This window comes from Heloderma suspectum, chromosome 2 (assembly GCF_057233095.1).
Source record: "Heloderma suspectum isolate Gila_16-S chromosome 2, 16-S_ref, whole genome shotgun sequence".
NCBI classification, from domain to species: Eukaryota; Metazoa; Chordata; class Lepidosauria; order Squamata; family Helodermatidae; genus Heloderma; species Heloderma suspectum.
The window spans coordinates 215,562,484-215,568,506 of NC_139459.1; positions in this window are offsets into that span (position 1 = coordinate 215,562,484).

Below are 6,023 nucleotides of genomic sequence, written 5' to 3' on the forward strand. Positions count from 1 at the left end.
TTGGGCAGGAGATCAATGCCCTGCAGAGCTCCTGCTCCCCAGTACCTCCCAACCCACAGCTCTTACATGGCCTGCTTCTGTCCACCCTGCTAGAGCAAGTGTACATTTCAGTAGTGTCCTTGGAGTACCATCAAGTAGATGTGTGCACATTTGCGCAATGTTGGTAGCAGAAAGCAATTTGGAATAATCGATCAAAGCAGAAACTATTTTGAGAGGTATCTGAGTCCAAGTCCCAACGTGCCTGATCCCCCCAACTGAGCAGAGCAAGAAAACAAGCCCTTCACAGCTCACTCACTCCCCCTCCCACCTCCCTCAACACACAGCAACTTGTTTTCCTCTGCTAGTGTTGCCATTCGCTGAGGGAGGAGGTTCCCTCACTCCCATCATATGACAGAATGGCATATTTGCTTACAAAAACATTTTCTGTTGAAGTGGCCAACAAGCTTGACACCTGTCAGGATCTCATGCATTTGACAAGTAATAGCTGTAGAATGCATGCTTCTCTGAACACCATTTCTTTGAATTAGAAGAAACTGAAAGCTTGATGACCTTTAGAATCTGTATTACTTTGAGGGTCCTCAAGTTTTCTAATGGCGCTGTCCTTTCTGGCAGACGGGTCAAGAATCTCTCTCTCTCACGCACACACTGTGAGTAATGCTCTGGGTAAGTCTTAAAATAACCATCTAGCAATTCTACCTAGAATGGCTAAATGACAAGAATTAAGGTGTTTTCCCTTAGTGGTTTCTTTCATTCCTATGGGGTAAAAGGAAACCTCAACTCTTGAGACTCAGATGCCAGTGCAGCTTATAGGAGCAAACAACCCACTTCAATATGTTTAAAAGACATATCTCTGCACAGAAATACAGGAGGATGAGCTTGGTAGCCCCATCGAGAGCATCTGGGTTAAAATAAATGGAGCAAAGAATAAAAGGAATATGGTGGTCAGAGTCTACTACCAGCCACCCAATCAAGGAGAAGACAAGGATGAAACTTTTGAAAAGCAAACAGCCAGTGTTTCAAGGAAGCATGATGTAGTAGTAATGGGGGACTTCAATTTCCACGATATTTGTTGGGAGACAAATTCTGCAAAACATGGCCCCTCCAAGAAATTCCTGACTTGCGTTGCGGATAACTTCGTCCTACAGAAAGTAGAGGAAAGAACTAGAGGATCGGCTCTCCTTGACTTGATCCTAACCAAGAGAGATGACTTAGTGGATAAAGTAGCAGTTACAAGAACTCTGGAGGAAAGCGACCATGTTACACTTGAGTTCCTGGTTCTAAAGGAAACAAAAGCCAAGTGTCACCAAACACGTACCCTGGATTTTAGGAAAGCTGATTTTAATAAACTCTGAACAATGATCAATAAGGTCCCATGGCAAGCGACTCTAACGAGAATAGGAGTCCAAGATGGGTGGGAGCTTTTAAAAAAGGAAATTCTCAAGGCACAATTACGAACAATTCCAACAAGAAAAAAGGGTGGAAAACAACAGAAGAAGCCAATGTGGCTTCACAAAAAGCTTAGAGATGACCTGAAAACAAAAAAGCACACATATAGGAAGTGGAAGGAAGGCCAAGCTACAAAGGAAGAGTACAGGCAGGTAGCACAGAATTGCAGGGATGGTGTCAGGAAGGCTAAAGCTGAGAACGAGCTGAGGTTAGCGAGGGATGCTAAAAGCAACAAAAAGGCTTTCTTTAGATAAATGCATAGTAAAAGACAGAGGAAAGAAATGGTGGTTCAGCTATTAAATACGGATGGCAAAATAATAACAGATGACAAAGAAAAGGCAGAAGTTCTCAATTTCTACTTTGGCTCAGTCTTCTCCCAAAAGAGGGTCTATGACCCCCCTGGCAAAGGTGAAGTACCAGCTGAGGGGGCAAGATTGCAGCTTGAGATTGATAGGCATATGGTCAAGGGACACCTAATTACTTTAAATGAGTTAATATCTCCAGGGCCAGATGAACTGCATCCTAGAGTAATAAAGGAACTGGCAGAAGAGCTCTCAGAACCACTGTCTAATCTTTGAGAAATCATGGAGGACGGGGGAAGTGCCAGATGACTAGAGGAGGGCTAATGTTGTCCCTATCTTCAAAAAGGGCAAAGATAGGAACCTGGGAACTACATATCAATCCCTGGGAAAATTCTGGAGCAGGTTATAAAGCAGTCAGTCTGTAAGCACCTTGAAAACAATGCAGTGATTACTCGAAGCCAACATGGATTTGTCAAGAACAAATCCTGCCAGATGAATCTGATCTCATTTTTCGATCAAGCAACCTACCTTGCGGACTGTGGGAATGCTGTGCACATAATATACCTTGACTTCAGCAAAGCTTTCAACAAAGTGCCCCATGATGTACTGATGAGCAAACTAGCTCAAAGTGGGCTAGATGAAACAACGATCAGGTGGATCCACAGTTGGCTACAGAATCGGACTCAAAGAGTGCTTATCAATGGGATCTTCTCAAACTGAGGAGAGGTAACGAGTGGGGTACCGCAGGGCTCAGTCCTGGGCCCACTGCTCTTCAACATTTTTATTAATGGCTTGGAGGAGGAGGTGCAGGGAATGCTGATCAAATTTGCAGATGACACAACATTGGGCGGGATAGCTAATACTTTGGAAGACAGAAACAAAATTCAAAGTGATCTGGATAGACTGGGCAGAAAACAACGGAATGAAATTTAATAAGGATGTATGCCAAGTTCTGCACCTAGGAAAAAGAAACCAAATGCACAGTTACAAGATGGGGGATACGTGGCTCAACAACATTATAAGCGAGAAGGAACTTGGAATTGTTGTAGATCACAACCCGAACATGAGCCAACAAGGTGATGTGGCTGCAAACAAGGCCAATGCTACTTTGGGCTGCATTCATAGAAGCATAGCTTCCAAATCCCGGGAAGTACTAGTTCCCCTCTACTCAGCACTGGTTAGGCCTCATCTGGAGTACTGTGTCCAGTTCTGGGCACTGCACTTTAAGAACGATGCAGACATGCTGGAGAGGGCTCAGAGGAGGGCAACAAGGATGATCAGGGGACTGGAATCAAAGCCCTATGAAGAGTGACTGAAAGAACTGGGCATGTTTAGCCTTGAGAATACTGAGGGGAGAAAGGATAGCTCTTCAAGTACTTAAAAGGTTGTCACAGAGAGGAAGGCCAGGATCTCTTTTCGATCATCCCAAAATGCAGGACGTGGAATAATGGGCTCAAGTTACAGGAAGCCAGATTCTGGCAGAACATCAGGAAAAACGTCCTGTTAAAGCAATGCGACAATGGAGCCAATTACCTAGGGAAGTAGTGGGCTCTCCCACACTGGAGGCATTTGACGAGGCTGGAGAGCCATCTGTCAGGGATGCTCTAACTTGGATTCCTGCACTGAGCAAGGGGTTGGACTCAATGGTCTTATAGGCCCTTCCAACCCTACTATTCTATGATTCTATGTCACAAAGACCCCTATAGCCAATCCAAAAAGCCATTAATACTACGGCTAGAAATTCTGTCCAGATGGATATCCAGCAATACCACATTGAAGCTAAATATTGCCTCATCAAGGGACTCTATTCCATAGGCCAGGCTTCCCCAACCTGCCTTCCAAATGTGTTGGGACTACAACATCCATCATGCTGTCTAGGGATGATAGGTATTATGGTCCAAGACATCTGGAGGAGACCATGTTGGGAAAGGCTCACAGAGGAGATGTTATGAAACCGCCATCTTGTCAGAAGAATCATTTTTAGTAGACCAAAATAAAATTGGACTATCATTTAAAGTGCTTTATAATATGCTGCTTATAGTGCCACCAGGGAAAATTGTGCATAGGCCAACAGAGGTAGAGCTGTACTTAGACTTTGGCCCACTTCTACCATGATCGTTGTGGAGTCAGACAAACCACCACCTTAGCACCATGTCTGTAATATAGGAATAGCAACCTGCTCCCAGGGTTGCTTGAGCACATAAGCACCTAAAATTGAGAAGTACCAATGCCTAATAGTAGACCCACTTATTAAAACAGGCACTTAATTATGGCATATTGAGGGTTAGTCTCTCCAACCACTAGGTAATGCCACTCAGCTTGGTTTCTATTTACTTGATTTGTACACCACCTAAAATTAATCTCCCTCTTTGCCAATATTAAAACTACCATGTTGCTCTACTTATGTTCTTTTCCTAACAAGGAACTTGTGTGTTTCGCTTAGGGCAGGAGACAGATCTGGATAAGTGCTGGATGTTATTATTTCAATGGAGTCAGGCAACGCATCTTGGTTTGTCCTAGCAATCCTACGTGCAACCTGAAATTTGCATAGCACCTTATCAAATCTAACCTAATTAAGTCTGCAGTTTCCTCCTACATTCCTCCTTAACACTGACTAAATGCAGACTTTGGCTACATCAAGCCAGCTTCCACCCCCCCCCCCCTTTGCTTAACATCTAGCCCGATTAAGAAAACTTGCTCACCGTTTTGAATGGCTCTAATAAAGGTATTGCTCAACTGCAGAAGTTGGAATTTTTAAGAGCCAACAGTTTTCTTCGCTTTGGGGGATCCTAGATATGACACTTAGATTAACAGGCTACAGGAGCATCTAGAAGATCTACACTTTAAGTGTTTTAAGGCTTCTCCTCAGCATGATTCACTAGCCAATTCAGACTTGGCAACTACAATAGTCACCTCACAGTTTTACCATTATATTGCATTGGGAAGACTGCCGATATTTTATTTATATTACATTTTTATCTGGTGAGCTTTTATCTCTAAGCTGCTTATAGTGGTGAACATGGTTCTCATCCTGTTTTATCCCAACATCCCTGTGAAGTAGGTCAGGGTGAGAGTGACTGGCCCAAGGTCACCCAGAGATTTGAACCTGTGTCTCCATTCCTAGTCCAACAGTACACCATTGCTGGCTGCATGCCACAATTTCATTGGATGCAGAATGTTATTTGGCAGAATCCGGCTTCCAGAAAGTCTCAGCACCCCCTCTTTTTTAAAGATCTGAGCAAATTTGTAGCACATACATCCATACAGACACGCTTTAAAGCAGATTTCGCCAACCTGGTGCCCTTCAAAAGTTTAGGGCCTCAGTTCCCACCAGTCCCAGCCACTAGGGCCAAGTCAGAAATCCTGGGAGTTGTAGTCCAAGACATCTGGAGGCACCAAGTTGGGGAAGGCTGCTTTAAACTGTGTGGGCAATGCCTGGTGAACTCTAAGACAGAACGGCTGCTGCCGAGTAAGATTTCCAACAGCTGGGGGTCCTTTGCTCCTCAGCTCCTCCTCAAGATGACTATAAGCAGAATTATGAAAAGGCATACTGAGATGTTTAGCTTTCCTAATTTATGCAGGTTGCAAAGTTTATCTGATGACCAACATAGCTCAACTTACGGGGTGCTTATGATTCTGGAACACTATTACACCAGTGCTCTAGAGCCTTCCTATCCTGCACACAGTTCAAAGAGTTGGTCATGACGAATAAAGCCTTAAATAACTTGGGCCCTGCATACCTTACAGATCACCCTCTCCCTAAAAAACAAATCAAGTATTTCCTCTTCTATCATCCCATCCACTTCAGCAAATAGCTCTACCACTTATGGAATTCCTTATCCCTGAAGCTTTGCTGGAGGGGATTTTGAAAAGTAGTTTTGGGCACAATCCTATGCATTTAAATAGAAAACAGTCCTACAACTCCCAGCATTCCTCATCTTTAAAATTTTTCCACACTGGGTGAGCAACCTCCAGGAGTTGGGTGTGTGTGGCGCATTGGCCCTCTGGAACCTTGTGGGGTCTGCAACCCTCACCCACAACCACCGGTAAAATCTCATCAGTACTTCCGGGAATCTAGACATGTAGGGAGCGTGCACCTTGTTACAGAGCAAAATGGGGCTCCTGGCCAGCTGGTGGGAGACCCATTCTGCAGAGGAACAAGGGCACGTGAAGGAAGCCATCCCCGTGCGCCATTTCTCTGCAATCAGTGCATGCTCTCAGAACAGGAATTTGTGCTGTTTCCATGCAGAATCATGCTCCCAACAGCTCAACACA